Here is a 23,727-nt window from a genome sequence, read left to right on the forward strand (position 1 = left end):
AATTGTACTACTTCTTACTGGCTATTACATCAACTTAGAAGCTTCATCTGTGTTCTACTATGGTGCTTTTAGAGTCTCCGCATACAGCAGCACGCGACATAGCTTTGTAGACGATAAGTACAACCGTTTCAGAGAGAAGAGCGGCCAATGTGACGATCTGGCATTAAGTCGATTCGATAACAAATGACGAAAACGGACGGATTTCTCAGGTTTTTACTACATATGAACACTTTTCACATTCTCCCGTGCAACTCGGCTGCTAGTCCTCCTTTCATGCAGAATCTTAAGGTCCTTGCTCATGTCCAAGGCACCAAAGCCAGCTAAAAAGTCAATAATCGATACCTAAAACTTGAATTCTACTTCTTCTTACTATCTATTACATCAACTTAGAAGCTTCATCTCTGTTCTACTATGGTGCTTTTAGTGTCTCCGCATACCGCAGCACGCGACATAGCTTTGCAGAAGATAAGTACAACCGTTTCAGAGAGAAGAGCGGCCAATTTGAAGATCTGGCTTTAAGTCGATTCGATAACAAATGACGAAAACGGACGGATTTCTAAGGTTTTAACTACATATGAACACTTTTCACATTCTCCCGTGCAACTCGGCTGATAGTCCTCCTTTCATGCAGAATCTTAAGGTCCTAGCTCATGTCCAAGGCACCAAAGACAGCTAAAAAGGCAATAATTGATACCTAAAACTTGAACTGTACTACTTCTTACTGACTATTGCATCAACTTAGAAGCTTCATCTGTGTTCTGCCACGGTGCTTTTAGTTTCTCCGCATACCGCAGCACGCGACATAGTTTTGCAGACGATAAGCACAACCGTTTCAGAGAGAAGAGCGGCCAATGTGACGATCTGGCTTTAAGTCGATTCGATAACAAATGACGAAAACGGACGGATTTCTAAGGTTTTTACTACATATGAACACTTTTCACATTCTCCCATGCAACTCGGCTGCTAGTCCTCCTTTCATGCAGAACGTTAAGGTCCTAGCTCATGTCCAATGCACCAAAGCCAGCTAAAAAGTCAATAATCGATAAATAAAACTTGAACTGTACTACTTGTTACTGGCTATTACATCAACTTTGAAGCTTCATATGTGTTCTACTATGGTGCTTTTAGTGTCTCCGCATACCGCAGCACGCGACATAGGTTTGCAGACGATAAGAACAACCGTTTCAGAGAGAAGAGCGGCCAATGTGACGATCTGGCTTTAAGTCGATTCGATAACAAATGACGAAAACGGACGGATTTTTCAGGTTTTTACTACATATGAGCACTTTTTACATTCTCCCGTGCAACTGGGCTGCTAGTCCTCCTTTTATGCAGAATCTTAAAGTCCTAGCTCATGTCCAAGGCACCAAAGCAAGCTAAAAAGTCAATAATCGATACATAAACTTGAATTGGACTACTTCTTACTGGCTATTACATCAACTTAGAAGCTTCATCTGTGTTCTACTATGGTGCTTTTAGTGTCTCAGCATACCGCAGCACGCGACATAGCTTTGCAGACGATAAGTACAACCGTTTCAGAGAGAAGAGCGGCCAATGTGACGATCTGGCTTTAACTCGATTCGATAACAAATGACGAAACCGGACGGATTTCTCAGGTTTTTACTACATATGAACACTTTTCACATTCTCACGAGCAACGCGGCTGCTAGTCCTCCTTTCATGCAGAATGTTAAGGTCCTAGCTCATGTACAAGGCACCAATGCCAGCTAAGAAGTCAATAATCGATACCTACAACTTGAATTGTACTACTTCTTACTGGCTATTACATCAACTTAGAAGCTTCATCTGTGTTCTACTATGGTGCTTTTAGTGTCTCCGCATAGCGCAGCACGCGACATAGCTTTGCAGACGATAAATACAACCGTTTCAGAGAGAAGAGCGGCCAATGTGACGATCTGGCTTTAAGTCGATTCGATAACAAATGACGAAAACGGACGGATTTCTCAGGTTTTTACTACATATGAACACTTTTCACATTCTCCCGTGCAACTCGGCAGCTAGTCTTCCTTTCATGCAGAATCTTAAGGTAATAGCTCATGTCCAAGGCACCAAAGCCAGCTAAAAAGTCAATAATCGATACCTAAAACTTGAATTGTACTACTTCTTACTGGCTATTACATCAACTTTGAAGCTTCATCTGTGTTCTACTATGGTGCTTTTAGTGTCTCCGAATACCGTAGTACGCGACATAGCTTTGCAGACGATAAGTACAACCGTTTCAGAGAGAAGAGCGGCCAATGTGACGATCTGGCTTTCAGTCGATTCGATAACAAATGACGAAAACGGACGAATTTCTCCGGTTTTTACTACATATAAACACTTTTCACATTCTCCCGTGCAACTCGGCTGCTACTCCTCCTTTCATGCAGAATCTTAAGGTCGTAGCTCATGTACAAGGCACCAATGCCAGCTAAGAAGTCAATAATCGATACCTACAACTTGAATTGTACTACTTCTTACTGGCTATTACATCAACTTAGAAGCTTCATCTGTGTTCTACTATGGTGCTTTTAGTGTCTCCGCATAGCGCAGCACGCGACATAGCTTTGCAGACGATAAATACAACCGTTTCAGAGAGAAGAGCGGCCAATGTGACGATCTGGCTTTAAGTCGATTCGATAACAAATGACGAAAACGGACGGATTTCTCAGGTTTTTACTACATATGAACACTTTTCACATTCTCCCGTGCAACTCGGCTGCTAGTCCTCCTTTCATGCAGAATCTTAAGGTCCTTGCTCATGTCCAAGGCACCAAAGCCAGCTAAAAGGTCAATATTCAATACCTAAATCTTGAATTGGACTACTTCTTACTGGCTATTGCATCAACTTAGTAGCTTCATCTGTGTTCTACTATGGTGATTTTAGTGTCTCCGCATACCGCAGCACGCGACATAGCTTTTCAGACGATAAGTACAAGCGCTACAGAGAGAAGAGCGGCCAATGTGACGATCTGGCTTTAAGTCGATTCGATAACAAATGAAAACGGACGAATTTCTCAGGTTTTTACTACATATGAACACTTTTGACATTCTCCCATGCAACTCGGCTGCTTGTCCTCCTTTCATGCAGAATCTTAAGGTCCTAGCTCATGTCCAAGGCACCAAAGCCAGCTAAAAAGGCAATAATCGATACCTAAAACTTGAATTGTACTACTTCTTACTGGCTATTACATCAACTAAGAAGCTTCATCTGTGTTCTACTATGGTGCTTTTAGTGTCTCCGCATAGCGCAGCACGCGACATAGCTTTGTAGACGATAAGTACAACCGTTTCAGATAGAAGAGCGGCCAATGTGACGATCTGGCTTTAAGTCGATTCGATAACAAATGACGAAAACGGACGGATTTCTCAGGTTTTTATTACATATGAACACTTTTCACATTCTCCCGTGCAACTCGGCTGATAGTCCTCCTTTCATGCAGAATGTTAAGGTCCTAGCTCATGTCCAAGGCACCAAAGCCCGCTAAGAAGTCAATAATCGATACCTAAAACTTGAATTGTACTACTTCTTACTGGCTATTACATCAACTTAGAAGCTTCATCTGTGTTCTACTATGGTGCTTTTAGTGCCTCCGCGTAGCGCAGCACGCGACATAGCTTTGCAGACGATAAGTACAACCGTTTCAGAGAGAAGAGCAGCCAATGTGACGATCTGGCTTTAACTCGATTCGATAACAAATGACGAAAACGGACGGATTTCTCAGGTTTTTACTACATATGAACACTTTTCACATTCTCCCGTGCAACTCGGCTGCTAGTCCTCCTTTCATGCAGAATCTTAAGGTCCTAGCTCATGTCCAAGGCACCAAAGCCAGCTAAAAAGTCAATAACCGATACCTACAACTTGAATTGTACTACATCTTACTGGCTATTACATCATCTTAGGAGCTTCATCTGTGTTGTACTATGGTGCTTTTAGTGTCTCCGAATACCGCAGTACGCGACATAGCTTTGCAGACGATACGTACAACCGTTTCAGAGAGAAGAGCGGCCAATGTGACGATCTGGCTTTAAGTCGATTCGCTAGCAAATGACGAAAACGGACGGATTTCTCAGGTTTTTACTACATATGAACACTTTTCACATTCTCTCGTGCAACTCGGCTGCTAGTCCTCCTTTCATGCAGAATCTTAAGGTCCAAGCTCATGTCCAAGGCACCAAAGCCAGCTAAAAGGTCAATATTCATTACCTAAAACTTGAATTGTACTACTTCTTACTGGCTATTACATCATCTTAGGAGCTTCATCTGTGATCTACTATTTTGCTTTTAGTGTCTCCGAATACCACAGTACGCGACATAGCTTTGCAGACGATACGTACAACCGTTTCAGAGAGAAGAGCGGCCAATGTGACGATTTGGCTTTAAGTCGATTCGATAGCAAATGACGAAAACGGACGGATTTCTCAGGTTTTTACTACATATGAACACTTTTCACATTCTCCCGTGCAACTCGGCTGCTAGTCCTTCTTTCATGCAGAATGTTAAGGTCCTAGCTCATGTCCAAGGCACCAAGGCCAGCTAAAAAGTCAATAATCGATACCTAAAACTTAAATTGTACTATTTCTTATTGGCTATTACATGATCTTAGAAGCTTCATCTGTGATCTACTATGGTGCTTTTAGTTTCTCCGCATACCGCAGCACGCGACATAGTTTTGCAGACGATAAGCACAACCGTTTCAGAGAGAAGAGCGGCCAATGTGACGATCTGGCTTTAAGTCGATTCGATAACAAATGACGAAAACGGACGGATTTCTCAGGTTTTTACTGCATATGAACACTTTTCACATTCTCCCGTGCAACTCGGCTGCTAGTCCTCCTTTCATGCAGAATGTTAAGGTCCTAGCTCATGTCCAAGGCACCAAAGCCAGCTAAAAAGTCAATAATCGATACCTAAAACTTGAATTGTACTACTTCTTACTGGCTAATACATCATCTTAGAAGCTTCATCTGTGACCTACTATGGTGCTTTTAGTTTCTCCGCATACCGCAGCATGCGACATAGTTTTGCAGACGATATGCACAACCGTTTCAGAGAGAAGAGCGGCCAATGTGACGATCTGGCTTTAAGTCGATTCGATAACAAATGACGAAAACGGACGGATTTCTCAGGCTTTTACTGCATATGAACACTTTTCACATTCTCCCGTGCAACTGGGCTGCTAGTCCTCCTTTTATGCAGAATCTTAAGGTCCTAGCTCATGTCCAAGGTACCGAAGCCAGCTAAAAAGTCAATAATCGATACCTAATTCTTGAATTGAACTACTTCTTACTGGCTATTGCATCAACTTAGTAGCTTCACCTGTGTTCTACTATGGGGATTTTAGTGTCTCCGCATACCGCAGCACGTGACATAGTTATGCAGACGATAAGTACAACCGTTTCAGAGAGAAGAGCGGCCAATGTGACTATCTGGCTTTCAGTCGATTCGATAACAATTGACGAAAACGGACGAATTTCTCCGGTTTTTACTACATATAAACACTTTTCACATTCTCCAGTGCAACTCGGCTGATACTCCTCCTTTCATGCAGAGTCTTAAGGTCCTAGCTCATGTCCAAGGCACCAAGGCCGGCTAAGAAGTCAATAATCGATACCAAAAACTTGATTTGTACTACTTCTTACTGGCTATTACATCAACTTAGAAGTTTCATCTGTAATCTACTATGGTGCTTTTAGTGTCTCCGCATAGCGCAGCACGCGACATAGCTTTGCAGACGAAAAATACAACCGTTTCAGAGAGAAGAGCGGCAAATGTGACGATCTGGCTTTAAGTCGATTCGATAACAAATGACGAAAACGGACGGATTTCTCAGGTTTTTACTACATATGAACACTTTTCACATTCTCCCGTGCAACTCGGCTGCTAGTCCTCCTTTCATGCAGAATCTTAAGGTCCTTGCTCATGTCCAAGGCACCAAAGCCAGCTAAAAAGTCAATAATCGATACCTAAAACTTGAATTCTACTTCTTCTTACTATCTATTACATCAACTTAGAAGCATCATCTCTGTTCTACTATGGTGCTTTTAGTGTCTCCACATACCGCAGCACGCGACATAGCTTTGCAGAAGATATGTACAACCGTTTCAGAGAGAAGAGCGGCCAATGTGACGATCTGGCTTTAATTCAATTCGATAACAAATGACGAAAACGGACGGATTTCTCAGGTTTTTACTACATATGAACACTTTTCACATTCTCCCGTGCAACTCGGCTGCTAGTCCTCCTTTCATGCAGAATCTTAAGGTCCTAGCTCATGTCCAAGGCACCAAAGCCAGCTAAAAGGTCAATATTCAATACCTAAAACTTGAACTGTACTACATCTTACTGGCTATTACATCAACTTAGAAGCTTGATCTGTGTTCTACTATGGTGCTTTTAGTGTCTCCGCATACCGCAGTACGCGACATAGCTTTGCAGACGATAAATACAACCGTTTCAGAGAGAAGAGCGGCCAATGTGACGATCTGGCTTTAAGTCGGTTCTATAACAAATGACGAAAACGGACGGATTTCTCAGGTTTTTACTACATATGAACACTTTTCACATTCTCCCGTGCAACTCGGCTGCTAGTCCTCCTTTCATGCAGAATCTTAAGGTCCTAGCTCATGTCCAAGGCACCAAAGCCAGCTAAAAAGTCAATAATCGATACCTAAAACTTGAATTGTACTACTTCTTACTGGCTATTACATCAACTTAGAAGCTTCATCTGTGTTCTACTATGGTGCTTTTAGTGTCTCCGAATACCGTAGTACGCGACATAGCTTTGCAGACGATAAGTACAACCGTTTCAGAGAGAAGAGCGGCCAATGTGACGATCTGGCTTTCAGTCGATTCGATAACAAATGACGAAAACGGACGAATTTCTCCGGTTTTTACTACATATAAACACTTTTCACATTCTCCCGTGCAACTCGGCTGCTACTCCTCCTTTCATGCAGAATCTTAAGGTCCTAGCTCATGTACAAGGCACCAATGCCAGCTATGAAGTCAATAATCGATACCTAAAACTTGAATTGTACTACTTCTTACTGGCTATTGCATCAACTTAGTAGCTTCATCTGTGTTCTACTATGGTGATTTTAGTGTCTCCGCATACCGCAGCACGCGACATAGCTTTTCAGACGATAAGTACAAGCGCTTCAGAGAGAAGAGCGGCCAATGTGACGATCTGGCTTTAGGTCGATTCGATAACAAATGACGAAAACGGACGGATTTCTCAGGTTTTTACTACATATGAACACTTTTCACATTCTCCCGTGCAACTCGGTTGCTAGTCCTCCTTTCATGCAGAATCTTAAGGTCCTGGCTCATGTCCAAGGCACCAAAGCCAGCTAAAAGGTCAATATTCAATACCTAAAACTTGAACTGTACTACATCTTACTGGCTATTACATCAGCTTAGAAGCTTGATCTGTGTTCTACTATGGTGCACTTAGTGTCTCCGCATACCGCAGTACGCGACATAGCTTTGCAGACGATAAATACAACCGTTTCAGAGAGAAGAGCAGCCAATGTGACGATCTGGCTTTAAGTCGATTCGATAACAAATGACGAAAACGGACGGATTTCTCAGGTTTTTACTACATATGAACACTTTTCACATTCTCCCGTGCAACTCGGCTGCTAGTCCTCCTTTCATGCAGAATCTTAAGGTCCTAGCTCATGTCCAAGGCACCAAAGCCAGCTAATAGGTCAATATTCATTACCTAAACTTGAATTCTACTACTTCTTACTGGCTATTACATCATCTTAGGAGCTTCATCTGTGTTCTACTAAGGTGCATTTAGTGTCTCCGAATACCGTAGTACGCGACATAGCTTTGCAGACGATAAGTACAACCGTTTCAGAGAGAAGAGCGGCCAATGTGACGATCTGGCTTTAAGTCGATTCGATAACAAATGACGAAAACGGACGGATTTCTCAGGTTTTTACTGCATATGAACACTTTTCACATTCTCCCGTGCAACTGGGCTGCTAGTCCTCCTTTTATGCAGAATCTTAAGGTCCTAGCTCATGTCCAAGGTACCGAAGCCAGCTAAAAAGTCAATAATCGATACGTAAATCTTGAATTGGACTACTTCTTACTGGCTATTGCATCAACTTAGAAGCTTCATCTGTGTTCTACTATGGTGATTTTAGTGTCTCCGCATACCGCAGCACGCGACATAGCTTTGCAGACGATAAGTACAACCGTTTCAGAGAGAAGAGCGGCCAATGTGACGATCTGGCTTTCAGTCGATTCGATAACAAATGACGAAAACGGACGAATTTCTCCGGTTTTTACTACATATAAACACTTTTCACATTCTCCCGTGCAACTCGGCTGCTACTCCTCCTTTCATGCAGAATCTAAAGGTCCTAGCTCATGTACAAGGCACCAATGCCAGCTAAGAAGTCAATAATCGATACCTAAAACTTGAATTGTAGTACTTCTTACTGGCTATTACATCAACTTAGAAGCTTCATCTGTGTTCTACTATGGTGCTTTTAGTGTCTCCGCATAGCGCAGCACGCGACATAGCTTTGCAGACGATAAATACAACCGTTTCAGAGAGAAGAGCGGCCAATGTGACGATCTGGCTTTAAGTCGATTCGATAACAAATGACGAAAACGGACGGATTTCTCAGGTTTTTTCTACATATGAACACTTTTCACATTCTCCCGTGCAACTCGGCTGCTAGTCCTCCTTTCATGCAGAATCTTAAGGTCCTTGCTCATGTCCAAGGCACCAAAGCCAGCTAAAAGGTCAATATTCAATACCTAAATCTTGAATTGTACTACTTCTTACTGGCTATTGCATCAACATAGTAGCTTCATCTGTGTTCTACTATGGTGATTTTAGTGTCTCCGCATACCGCAGCACGCGACATACCTTTTCAGACGATAAGTACAAGCGCTTCAGAGAGAAGAGCGGCCAATGTGACGATCTGGCTTTAAGTCGATTCGATAACAAATGACGAAAACGGACGAATTTCTCAGGTTTTTACTACATATGAACACTTTTCACATTCTCCCGTGCAACTCGGCTGCTACTCCTCCTTTCATGCAGAATCCCAAGGTCCTAGCTCATGTCCAAGGCACCAAAGCCAGCTAAAAAGGCAATAATCGATACCTAAAACTTGAATTGTACTACTTCTTACTGGCTATTACATCAACTTAGAAGCTTCATCTGTGTTCTACTATGGTGCTTTTAGTGTCTTCGCATACCGCAGCACGCGACATAGCTTTGTAGACGATAAGTACAACCGTTTCAGATAGAAGAGCGGCCAATGTGACGATCTGGCTTTAAGTCGATTCGATAACAAATGACGAAAACGGACGGATTTCTCAGGTTTTTATTACATATGAACACTTTTCACATTCTCCCGTGCAACTCGGCTGCTAGTCCTCCTTTCATGCAGAATGTTAAGGTCCTAGCTCATGTCCAATGCACCAAAGCCAGCTAAAAAGTCAATAATCGATACCTAAAACTTGAACTGTACTACTTGTTACTGGCTATTACTTCAACTTTGAAGCTTCATATGTGTTCTACTATGGTGCTTTTAGTGTCTCCGCATACCGCAGCACGCGACATAGCTTTGCAGACGATAAGTACAACCGTTTCAGAGAGAGGAGCAGCCAATGTGACGATCTGGCTTTAAGTCGATTCGATAACAAATGACGAAAACGGATGGATTTCTCAGGTTTTTACTACATATGAACACTTTTCACATTCTCCCGTGCAACTCGGCTGCTAGTCCTCCTTTCATGCAGAATCTTAAGGTCCTAGCTCATGTCCAAGGCACCAAAGCCAGCTAAAAGGTCAATATTCATTACCTAAAACTTGAATTCTACTACTTCTTACTGGCTATTACATCATCTTAGGAGCTTCATCTGTGTTCTACTATGGTGCATTTAGTGTCTCCGAATACCGTAGTACGCGACATAGCTTTGCAGACGATAAGTACAAGCGTTTCAGAGAGAGGAGCGGCCAATGTGACGATCTGGCTTTAAGTCGATTCGATAACAAATGACGAAAACGGACGGATTTCTCAGGTTTTTACTGCATATGAACACTTTTCACATTCTCCCGTGCAACTGGGCTGCTAGTCCTCCTTTTATGCAGAATCTTAAGGTCCTAGCTCATGTCCAAGGTACCGAAGCCAGCTAAAAAGTCAATAATCGATACCTAAATCTTGAATTGGACTACTTCTTACTGGCTATTGCATCAACATAGTAGCTTCATCTGTGTTATACTACGGTGATTTTAGTGTCTCCGCACACCGCAGCACGCGACATAGCTTTGCAGACGATAAGTACAAGCGTTTCAGAGAGAAGAGCGGCCAATGTGACGATCTGGCTTTCAGTCGATTCGATAACAAATGACGAAAACTGACGAATTTCTCCGGTTTTTACTACATATAAACACATTTCACATTCTCCCGTGCAACTCGGCTGCTACTCCTCCTTTCATGCAGAATCTTAAGGTCCTAGCTCATGTACAAGGCACCAAAGCCAGCTAGGAAGTCAATAATCGATACCTAAAACTTGAATTGTTCTACTTCTTACTGGCTATTACATCAACTTAGAAGCTTCATCTGTGTTTCACTATGGTGCTTTTAGTGTCTCCACATAGCGCAGCACGCGACATAGCTTTGCAGACGATAAATACAACCGTTTCAGAGAGAAGAGCGGCCAATGTGACGATCTGGCTTTAAGTCGATTCGATAACAAATGACGAAAACGGACGGATTTCTCAGGTTTTTACTACATATGAACACTTTTCACATTCTCCCGTGCAACTCGGCTGCTAGTCCTCCTTTCATGCAGAATCTTAAGGTCCTTGCTCATGTCCAAGGCACCAAAGCTAGCTAAAAGGTCAATATTCAATACCTAAATCTTGAATTGGACTACTTCTTACTGGCTATTACATCATCATAGAAGCTTCATCTGTGTTCTACTATGGTGCTTTTAGTGTCTCCGCATACCGCAGCACGCGACATAGCTTTGCAGACGATAAGTACAACCGTTTCAGAGAGAAGAGCGGCCAATGTGACGATCTGGCTTTAAGTCGATTCGATAACAAATGACGAAAACGGACGGATTTCTAAGGTTTTTACTACATATGAACACTTTTCACAGTCTCCCGTGCAACTCGGCTGCTATTCCTCCTTTCATGCAGAATGTCAAGGTCCTAGCTCATATCCAAGGCACCAAAGCCAGCTAAAAGGTCAATATTCAGTACCTAAAACTTGACTTGTACTACATCTTACTGGCTATTACATACACTTAGAAGCTTCATCTGTGTTTTACTATGGTGCTTTTAGTGTCTCCGCATACCGCAGCACGCGACATAGCTTTGTAGACGATAAGTACAACCGTTTCAGAGAGAAGAGCGGCCAGTATGACGAACTGGCTTTAAGTCGATTCGATAACAAATGACGAAAACGGACGGATTTCTCAGGTTTTTACTACATATGAACACTTTTCACAACTCGGCTGCTAGACCTCCTTTCATGCAGGATCGTAAGGTCCTAGCTCATGTCCAAGGCACCAAAGCCAGCTAAAAAGTCAATAATCTATACCTAAAACTTGAATTGGACTACTTCTTACTGGCTATTACATCAACTTAGATGCTTCATCTGTGTTCTACTACGGTGCTTTTAGTTTCTCCACATATCGCAGCACGCGACATAGTTTTGCAGTCGATAAGCACAACCGTTTCAGAGAGAAGAGCGGCCAATGTAACGATGTGGCTTTAAGTCGATTCGATAACAAATGATGAAAACGGACGGATTTCTGAGGTTTTTACTACATATGAACACTTTTCACATTCTCCCGTGCAACTCGGCTGATAGTCCTCCTTTCATGCAGAATCTTAAGGTCCTTGCTCATGTCCAAGGCACGAAAGCCAGCTAAAAAGTCAATAATCGATACCTAAAACTTGAATTCTACTACTTCTTACTGGCTATTACATCAACTTAGAAGCTTCATCTGTGTTCTACTATGGTGCTTTTAGTGTCTCCACATAGCGCAGCACGCGACATAGCTTTGCAGACGATAAGTACAACCGTTTCAGAGAGAAGAGTAGCCAATGTGACGATTTGGCTTTAAGTCGATTCGATAACAAATGACGAAAACGGACGGATTTCTCAGGTTTTTACTACATATGAAAACTTTTCACAGTCTCCCGTGCAACTCGGCTGCTAGTCCTTCTTTCATGCAGAATGTCAAGGTCCTAGCTCATGTCCAAGGCACCAAAGCCAGCTAAAAAGTCAATAATCGATACCTAAAACTTGAATTGTACTACTTCTTACTGGCTATTACATCAACTTAGAAGCTTCATCTGTGTTCTGCTATGGTGCTTTTAGTGTCTCAGCATACCGCAGCACGCGACATAGCTTTGCAGACGATAAGTACAACCGTTTCAGAGAGAAGAGCGTCCAATGTGACGATCTGGCTTTAAGTCGATTCGATAACAAATGACGAAAACGGACGGATTTCTCAGGTTTTTACTACATATGAACACTTTTTACATTCTCTCGTGCAACTCGGCTGCTAGTCCTCCTTTCATGCAGAATCTTAAGGTCCTAGCTCATGTCCAAGGTACCGAAGCCAGCTAAAAAGTCAATAATCGATACCTAAAACTTGAATTGTTCTACTTCTTACTGGCTATTGCATCAACTTAGAAGCTTCATCTGTGTTCTACTATGGTGATTTTAGTGTCTCCGCATACCGCAGCACGCGACATAGCTTTGCAGATGATAAGTACAACCGTTTCAGAGAGAAGAGCGGCCAATGTGACGATCTGGCTTTAAGTCGATTCGATAACAAATGACGAAAACGGACGGATTTCTCAGGATTTTACTACATATGAACACTTTTCACATTCTCCTGTGCAACTCGGCTGCTAGTCCTCCTTTCATGCAGAATCTTAAGGTCCTAGCTCATGTCCAAGGCACCAAAGCCAGCTAAAAAGTCAATAACCGATACCTAAAACTTGAAATGTACTACTTCTTACTGGCTATTACGTCATCTTAGGAGCTTCATCTGTGTTCTACTATGGTGCTTTTAGTGTCTCCGAATACAGCAGTACGCGACATAGCTTTGCAGACGATAAGTACAACCGTTTCAGAGAGAAGAGCGGCCAATGTGACGAACTGGCTTTAAGTCGATTCGATAACAAATGACGAAGACGGACGGATTTCTCAGGTTTTTACTACATGTGAACACTTTTCACATTCTCCCGTGCAACTGGGCTGCTAGTCCTCCTTTTATGCAGAATCTTAAAGTCCTAGCTCATGTCCAAGGCAAAAGCCAGCTAAAAAGTCAATAATCGATTCCAAAAACTTGAATTGTATTACTTCTTACTGGCTATTACATCAACTTAGAAGCTTCGTTTGTGTTCTACTATGGTGCTTTTAGTGTCTCCGCATACCGCAGCACGCGACATAGCTTTGCAGACGATAAGTACAACCGTTTCAGAGAGAAGAGCGGCCAATGTGACGATCTGGCTTTAAGTCGATTCGATAACAAATGACGAAAACGGACGGATTTCTCAGGTTTTTACTACATATGAACACTTTTCACATTCTCCCGTGCAACTCGGCTGCTAGACCTCCTTTCATGCAGAATCGTAAGGTCCTAGCTCATGTCCAAGGCACCAAAGCCAGCTTAAAAGTCAATAATCTATACCTAAAACTTGAATTGGATTACTTCTTACTGGCTATTACATCAACTTAGAAGCTTCATCTGTGTTCTACTATGGTGCTTTTAGTGTCTGCGAATACAGCAGTACGCGACATAGCTTTGCAGACGATAAGTACAACCGTTTCAGAGAGAAGAGCGGCCAATGTGACGATCTGGCTTTATGTCGATTCAATAACAAATGACGAAAAAGGACGGATTTCTCGGGATTTTACTACATATGAACACTTTCCACATTCTCCCGTGCAACTCGGCTGCTAGTCCTCCTTTCATGCAGAATCGTAAGGTCCTAGCTCATGTCTAAGGCACCAAAGCCATTTAAAACGTCAATAATCGATACCTAAAACTTGAATTGTACTACTTCTTACTGGCTATTAAATCAACTTAGAAGCTTCGTTTGTGTTCTACTATGGTGCTTTTAGTGTCTCCGCATACCGCAGCACGCGACATAGCTTTGCAGACGATAAGTACAACCGTTTCAGAGAGAAGAGCGGCCAATGTGACGATCTGGCTTTAAGTCGATTCGATAACAAATGACGAAAACGGACGGATTTCTCAGGTTTTTACTACATCTGAACGCTTTTCACATTCTCCCGTGCAACTGGGCTGCTAGTCCTCCTTTTATGCAGAATCTTAAAGTCCTAGCTCATGTCCAAGGCACCAAAGCCAGCTAAAAAGTCAATAATCGATACCTAAATCTTGAATTGGACTACTTCTTACTGGCTATTATATCAACTTAGAAGCTTCATCTGTGTTCTACTATGGTGCTTTTCCTGCTTCCGCCTACGGCAACACGCGACATAGCTTTGCAGACGATAAGTACAACCGTTTCAGAGAGAAGAGCGGCCAATGTGACGATCTGGCTTTAAGTCGATTTGATAACAAATGACGAAAACGGACGGATTTCTCAGGTTTTTACTACATATGAACACTTTTCACATTCTCCCGTGCAACTCGGCTGCTAGTCCTCCTTTCATGCAGGATCTTAAGGTCCTAGCTCATGTCCAAGGCACCAAAGCCAGCTAAAAAGTCAATAATCTATACCTAAAACTTGAATTGGACTACTTCTTACTGGCTATTACATCAACTTAGAAGCTTCATCTGTGTTCTACTACGGTGCTTTTAGTTTCTCCGCATATCGCAGCACGCGACAAAGTTTTGCAGTCGATAAGCACAACCGTTTCAGAGAGAAGAGCGGCCAATGTGACGATGTGGCTTAAAGTCGATTCGATAACAAATGATGAAAACGGACGGATTTCTCAGCTTTTTACTACATATGAAAACTTTTCACAGTCTCCCACGCAACTCGGCTGCTAGTCCTTCTTTCATGCAGAATGTCAAGGTCCTAGCTCATGTCCAAGGCACCAAAGCCAGCTAAAAAGTCAATAATCGATACCTAAAACTTGAATTGTACTACTTCTCACTGGCTATTACATCAACTTAGAAGCTTCATCTGTGTTCTACTATGGTGCTTTTAGTGTCTCAGCATACCGCAGCACGCGACATAGCTTTGCAGACGATAAGTACAACCGTTTCAGAGAGAAGAGCGGCCAATGTGACGATCTGGCTTTAAGTCGATTCGATAACAAATGACGAAAACGGACGGATTTCTCAGGTTTTTACTACATATGAACACTTTTTACATTCTCTCGTGCAACTCGGCTGCTAGTCCTCCTTTCATGCAGAATCTTAAGGTCCTAGCTCATGTCCAACGTACCGAAGCCACCTAAAAAGTCAATAATCGATACCTAAAACTTGAATTGTTCTACTTCTTACTGGCTATTGCATCAACTTAGAAGCTTCATCTGTGTCCTACTATGGTGATTTTAGTGTCTCCGCATACCGCAGCACGCGACATAGCTTTGCAGACGATACGTACAACCGTTTCAGAGAGAAGAGCGGCCAATGTGACGATCTGGCTTTAAGTCGATTCGATAACAAATGACGAAAACGGACGGATTTCTCAGGTTTTTGCTACATATGAACACTTTTCACATTCTCCCGTGCAACTCGGCTGCTAGTCCTCCTTTCATGCAGAATCTTAAGGTCCTAGCTCATGTCCAAGGCACCAAAGCCAGCTAAAAAGTCAATAACCGATACCTAAAACTTGAATTGCACTACTTCTTACTGGCTATTACATCAACTTAGAAGCTTCATCTGTGTTCTACTACGGTGCTTTTAGCTTCTCCGCATACCGCAGCACGCGACATAGTTTTGCAGACGATAAGTACAACCGTTTCAGAGAGCAGAGCGGCCAATGTGACGAACTGGCTTTAAGTCGATTCGATAACAAATGACGAAGACGGACGGATTTCTAAGGTTTTTACTACATGTGAACACTTTTCACATTCTCCCGTGCAACTGGGCTGCTAGTCCTCCTTTTATGCAGAATCTTAAAGTCCTAGCTCATGTCCAAGGCAAAAGCCAGCTAAAAAGTCAATAATCGATTCCAAAAACTTGAATTGTACAACTTCTTATTGGCTATTACATCAAATTAGATGCTTCATCTGTGTTCTGCTATGGTGATTTTAGCGTCTCCACATACCGCTGCACGCGACATAGCTTTGCAGACGATATGTACAACCGTTTCAGAGAGAAGAGCGACCAATGTGACGATCTGGCTTTATGTCGATTCAATAACAAATGACGAAAACGGACGGATTTCTCGGGATTTTACTACATATGAACACTTTTCACATTCTCCTGTGCAACTCGGCTGCTAGTCCTCCTTTCATGCAGAATCTTAAGGTCCTAGCTCATGTCCAAGGCACCAAAGCCAGCTAAAAAGTCAATAATCGATTCCTAAAAGTTGAATTGTACTACTTCTTACTGGCTATTACATCAACTTAGAAGCTTCATCTGTGTTCTACTATGGTGATTTTAATGTCTCCAAATACCGCTGCACGCGACATAGCTTTGCAGACGATATGTACAACCGTTTCTGAGAGAAGAGTGGCCAATGTGACCATCTGGCATTAAGTCGATTCGATAACAAATGACGAAAACGGACGGATTTCTTAGGTTTTTACTACATATGAACACTTTCCACATTCTCACGTGCAACTCGGCTGCTAGTCCTTCTTTCATGCAGAATCTTAAGGTCCTAGCTCATGTCCAAGGCACCAAAGCCAGCTAAAAGGTCAATATTCAATACCTAAAACTTGAATTGTACTACTTCTTACTGGCTATTACATCAACTTAGAAGCTTCATCTGTGTTCTACTATGGTGCTTTTAGTGTCTCAGCATACCGCAGCACGCGACATAGCTTTGTAGACGATAAGTACAACCGTTTCAGAGAGAAGAGCGGCCAGTGTGACGATCTGGCTTTTAGTCGATTCGATAACAAATGACGAAAACGGACGGATTTCTCAGGTTTTTACTACATATGAACACTTTTCACATTCTCCCGTGCAACTCGGCTGCTAGTCCTCCTTTCATGCAGAATGTCAAGCTCCTAGCTCATGTCCAAGGCACCAAAGCCTGTTAAAACGTCAATAATCGATACCTCAAAATTGAATTGTACTACTTCTTACTGGCTATTACATCAACTTAGAAGCTTCATCTGTGTTCTACTATGGTGATTTTAGTGTCTCCACATACCGCTGCACGCGACATAGCTTTGCAGACGATATGTACAACCGGTTCTGAGAGAAGAGTGGCCAATGTGACGATCTGGCTTTAAGTCGATTCGATAACAAATGACGAAAACGGACGGATTTCTCAGGTTTTTACTACATATGAACACTTTTCACATTCTCCCGTGCAACTCGGCTGCTAGACCTCCTTTCATGCAGAATCGTAAGGTCCTAGCTCATGTCCAAGGCACCAAAGCCAGCTTAAAAGTCAATAATCTATACCTAAAACTTGAATTGGATTACTTCTTACTGGCTATTACATCAACTTAGAAGCTTCATCTGTGTTCTACTATGGTGCTTTTAGTGTCTGCGAATACAGCAGTACGCGACATAGCTTTGCAGACGATAAGTACAACCGTTTCAGAGAGAAGAGCGGCCAATGTGACGATCTGGCTTTATGTCGATTCAATAACAAATGACGAAAAAGGACGGATTTCTCGGGATTTTACTACATATGAACACTTTTCACATTCTCCCGTGCAACTCGGCTGCTAGTCCTCCTTTCATGCAGAATCGTAAGGTCCTAGCTCATGTCTAAGGCACCAAAGCCATTTAAAACGTCAATAATCGATACCTAAAACTTGAATTGTACTACTTCTTACTGGCTATTACATCAACTTAGAAGCTTCGTTTGTGTTCTACTATGGTGCTTTTAGTGTCTCCGCATACCGCAGCACGCGACATAGCTTTGCAGACGATAAGTACAACCGTTTCAGAGAGAAGAGCGGCCAATGTGACGATCTGGCTTTAAGTCGATTCGATAACAAATGACGAAAACGGACGGATTTCTCAGGTTTTTACTACATCTGAACGCTTTTCACATTCTCCCGTGCAACTGGGCTGCTAGTCCTCCTTTTATGCAGAATCTTAAAGTCCTAGCTCATGTCCAAGGCACCAAAGCCAGCTAAAAAGTCAATAATCGATACCTAAATCTTGAATTGGACTACTTCTTACTGGCTATTATATCAACTTAGAAGCTTCATCTGTGTTCTACTATGGTGCTTTTCCTGCTTCCGCCTACGGCAACACGCGACATAGCTTTGCAGACGATAAGTACAACCGTTTCAGAGAGAAGAGCGGCCAATGTGACGATCTGGCTTTAAGTCGATTTGATAACAAATGACGAAAACGGACGGATTTCTCAGGTTTTTACTACATATGAACACTTTTCACATTCTCCCGTGCAACTCGGCTGCTAGTCCTCCTTTCATGCAGGATCTTAAGGTCCTAGCTCATGTCCAAGGCACCAAAGCCAGCTAAAAAGTCAATAATCTATACCTAAAACTTGAATTGGACTACTTCTTACTGGCTATTACATCAACTTAGAAGCTTCATCTGTGTTCTACTACGGTGCTTTTAGTTTCTCCGCATATCGCAGCACGCGACAAAGTTTTGCAGTCGATAAGCACAACCGTTTCAGAGAGAAGAGCGGCCAATGTGACGATGTGGCTTAAAGTCGATTCGATAACAAATGATGAAAACGGACGGATTTCTCAGCTTTTTACTACATATGAAAACTTTTCACAGTCTCCCACGCAACTCGGCTGCTAGTCCTTCTTTCATGCAGAATGTCAAGGTCCTAGCTCATGTCCAAGGCACCAAAGCCAGCTAAAAAGTCAATAATCGATACCTAAAACTTGAATTGTACTACTTCTCACTGGCTATTACATCAACTTAGAAGCTTCATCTGTGTTCTACTATGGTGCTTTTAGTTTCTCAGCATACCGCAGCACGCGACATAGCTTTGCAGACGATAAGTACAACCGTTTCAGAGAGAAGAGCGGCCAATGTGACGATCTGGCTTTAAGTCGATTCGATAACAAATGACGAAAACGGACGGATTTCTCAGGTTTTTACTACATATGAACACTTTTTACATTCTCTCGTGCAACTCGGCTGCTAGTCCTCCTTTCATGCAGAATCTTAAGGTCCTAGCTCATGTCCAACGTACCGAAGCCACCTAAAAAGTCAATAATCGATACCTAAAACTTGAATTGTTCTACTTCTTACTGGCTATTGCATCAACTTAGAAGCTTCATCTGTGTCCTACTATGGTGATTTTAGTGTCTCCGCATACCGCAGCACGCGACATAGCTTTGCAGACGATACGTACAACCGTTTCAGAGAGAAGAGCGGCCAATGTGACGATCTGGCTTTAAGTCGATTCGATAACAAATGACGAAAACGGACGGATTTCTCAGGTTTTTGCTACATATGAACACTTTTCACATTCTCCCGTGCAACTCGGCTGCTAGTCCTCCTTTCATGCAGAATCTTAAGGTCCTAGCTCATGTCCAAGGCACCAAAGCCAGCTAAAAAGTCAATAACCGATACCTAAAACTTGAATTGTACTACTTCTTACTGGCTATTACATCAACTTAGAAGCTTCATCTGTGTTCTACTACGGTGCTTTTAGCTTCTCCGCATACCGCAGCACGCGACATAGTTTTGCAGACGATAAGTACAACCGTTTCAGAGAGCAGAGCGGCCAATGTGACGAACTGGCTTTAAGTCGATTCGATAACAAATGACGAAGACGGACGGATTTCTAAGGTTTTTACTACATGTGAACACTTTTCACATTCTCCCGTGCAACTGGGCTGCTAGTCCTCCTTTTATGCAGAATCTTAAAGTCCTAGCTCATGTCCAAGGCAAAAGCCAGCTAAAAAGTCAATAATCGATTCCAAAAACTTGAATTGTACAACTTCTTATTGGCTATTACATCAAATTAGATGCTTCATCTGTGTTCTGCTATGGTGATTTTAGCGTCTCCACATACCGCTGCACGCGACATAGCTTTGCAGACGATATGTACAACCGTTTCAGAGAGAAGAGCGACCAATGTGACGATCTGGCTTTATGTCGATTCAATAACAAATGACGAAAACGGACGGATTTCTCGGGATTTTACTACATATGAACACTTTTCACATTCTCCTGTGCAACTCGGCTGCTAGTCCTCCTTTCATGCAGAATCTTAAGGTCCTAGCTCATGTCCAAGGCACCAAAGCCAGCTAAAAAGTCAATAACCGATTCCTAAAAGTTGAATTGTACTACTTCTTACTGGCTATTACATCAACTTAGAAGCTTCATCTGTGTTCTACTATGGTGATTTTAATGTCTCCAAGTACCGCTGCACGCGACATAGCTTTGCAGACGATATGTACAACCGTTTCTGAGAGAAGAGTGGCCAATGTGACCATCTGGCATTAAGTCGATTCGATAACAAATGACGAAAACGGACGGATTTCTTAGGTTTTTACTACATATGAACACTTTCCACATTCTCACGTGCAACTCGGCTGCTAGTCCTTCTTTCATGCAGAATCTTAAGGTCCTAGCTCATGTCCAAGGCACCAAAGCCAGCTAAAAGGTCAATATTCAATACCTAAAACTTGAATTGTACTACTTCTTACTGGCTATTACATCAACTTAGAAGCTTCATCTGTGTTCTACTATGGTGCTTTTAGTGTCTCAGCATACCGCAGCACGCGACATAGCTTTGTAGACGATAAGTACAACCGTTTCAGAGAGAAGAGCGGCCAGTGTGACGATCTGGCTTTTAGTCGATTCGATAACAAATGACGAAAACGGACGGATTTCTCAGGTTTTTACTACATATGAACACTTTTCACATTCTCCTGTGCAACTCGGCTGCTAGTCCTTCTTTCATGCAGAATCTTAAGGTCCTAGCTCATGTCCAAGGCACCAAAGCCAGCTAAAAGGTCAATATTCAATACCTAAAACTTGAATTGTACTACTTCTTACTGGCTATTACATCAACTTAGAAGCTTCATCTGTGTTCTACTATGGTGCTTTTAGTGTCTCCACATACCGCTGCACGCGACATAGCTTTGCAGACGATATGTACAACCGTTTCTGAGAGAAGAGTGGCCAATGTGACGATCTGGCTTTAAGTCGATTCGATAACAAATGACGAAAACGGATGGATTTCTCAGGTTTTTACTACATATGAACGCTTTTCACATTCTCCCGTGCAACTGGGCTGCTAGTCCTACTTTTATGCAGAATCTTAAAGTCCTAGCTCATGTCCAAGGCACCAAAGCCAGCTAAAAAGTCAATAATCGATACCTAAATCTTGAATTGGACTACTTCTTACTGGCTATTACATCAACATAGAAGCTTCATCTGTGTTCTACTATGGTGCTTTTCCTGTTTCCGCCTACGGCAACACGCGACATAGCTTTGCCGACGATAAGTACAACCGTTTCAGAGAGAAGAGCGGCCAATGTGACGATGTGGCTTTAAATCGATTCGATAACAAATGATGAAAACGGACGGATTTCTCAGGTTTTTACTACATATGAACACTTTTCACATTCTCCCGTGCAACTCAGCTGATAGTCCTCCTTTCATGCAGAATCTTAAGGTCCTTGCTCATGTCCAAGGCACGAAAGCCAGCTAAAAAGTCAATAATCGATACCTAAAACTTGAATTCTACTACTTCTTACTGGCTATTACATCAACTTAGAAGCTTCATCTGTGTTCTACTATGGTGCTTTTAGTGTCGCCACATACCGCAGCACGCGACATAGCTTTGCAGACGATAAGTACAACCGTTTCAGAGAGAAGAGTAGCCAAAGTGACGATTTGGCTTTAAGTCGATTCGATAACAAATGACGAAAACGGACGGATTTCTCAGGTTTTTACTACATATGAAAACTTTTCACAGTCTCCTGTGCAACTCGGCTGCTAGTCCTTCTTTCATGCAGAATGTCAAGGTCCTAGCTCATGTCCAAGGCACCAAAGCCAGCTAAAAAGTCAATAATCGATACCTAAAACTTGAATTGTACTACTTCTTACTGGCTATTACATCAACTTAGAAGCTTCATCTGTGTTCTACTATGGTGCTTTTAGTGTCTCAGCATACCGCAGCACGCGACATAGCTTTTCAGACGATAAGTACAACCGTTTCAGAGAGAAGAGCGGCCAATGTGACGATCTGGCTTTAAGTCTATTCGATAACAAATGACGAAAACGGACGGATTTCTCAGGTTTTTCTACATATGAACACTTTTTACATTCTCTAGTGCAACTCGGCTGCTAGTCCTCCTTTCATGCAGAATCTTAAGGTCCTAGCTCATGTCCAAGGTACCAAAGCCAGCTAAAAAGTCAATAATCGATACCTAAAACTTGAATTGTTCTACTTCTTACTGGCTATTGCATCAACTTAGAAGCTTCATCTGTGTTCTACTATGGTGCTTTTAGTGTCTCCGCATACCGCAGCACGCGACATAGCTTTGCCGGCGATAAGTACAACCGTTTCAGAGAGAAGAGCGGCCAATGTCACGATCTGGCTTTAAGTAGATTCGATAACAAATGACGAAAACGGACGGATTTCTCAGGTTTTTACTACATATGAACACTTTTCACATTCTCCCGTGCAACTCGGCTGCTAGTCCTCCTTTCATGCAGAATCTTAAGGTCCTAGCTCATGTCCAAGGCACCAAAGCCAGCTAAAAAGTCAATAATCGATACCTAAAACTTGAATTGGACTATTTCTTACTGGGTATTACATCAACTTAGAAGCTTCATCTGTGTTCTATTATGGTGCTTTTCCTGTTTCCGCCTACGGCAACACGCGACATAGCTTTGCAGACGTTAAGTACAACCGTTTCAGAGAGAAGAGCGGCCAATGTGACGATCTGGATTTAAGTCGATTCGATAACAAATGACGAAAACGGACGGATTTCTCAGGTTTTTACTACATATGAACACTTTTCAAATTCTCCCGTTCAACTCGGCTGCTAGTCCTCCTTTCATGCAGAATCTTAAGGTCCTAGCTCATGTCCAAGGTACCGAAGCCAGCTAAAAAGTCAATAATCGATACCTAAAACTTGAATTGTTCTACTTCTTACTGGCTATTGCATCAACTTAGAAGCTTCATCTGTGTTCTACTATGGTGCTTTTAGTGTCTCCGCATACCGCAGCACGCGACATAGCTTTGCAGACGATAAGTACAACCGTTTCAGAGAGAAGGGCTGCCAATGTGACGATCTGGCTTTAAGTCGATTCGATAACAAATGACGAAAACGGACGGATTTCTCAGGTTTTTACTACATATGAACACTTTTGACATTCTCCCGTGCAACTCGGCTGCTAGTCCTCCTTTCATGCAGAATGTCAAGGTCCTAGCTAATGGCCAAGGCACCAAAGCCTGTTAAAAAGTCATTAATCTATACCTAAAACTTGAATTGTACTACTTCTTACTGGCTATTACATCAACTTAGAAGCTTCGTCTGTGTTCTACTATGGTGCTCTTAGTGTCTCCACATAGCACAGCACGCGACATAGCTTTGCAGACGATAAGTACAACCGTTTCAGAGAGAAGGGCTGCCAATGTGACGATCTGGCTTTAA

This window comes from Schistocerca gregaria, unplaced genomic scaffold (genome assembly GCF_023897955.1).
Source record: "Schistocerca gregaria isolate iqSchGreg1 unplaced genomic scaffold, iqSchGreg1.2 ptg000422l, whole genome shotgun sequence".
In the NCBI taxonomy this organism is placed as follows: domain Eukaryota; kingdom Metazoa; phylum Arthropoda; class Insecta; order Orthoptera; family Acrididae; genus Schistocerca; species Schistocerca gregaria.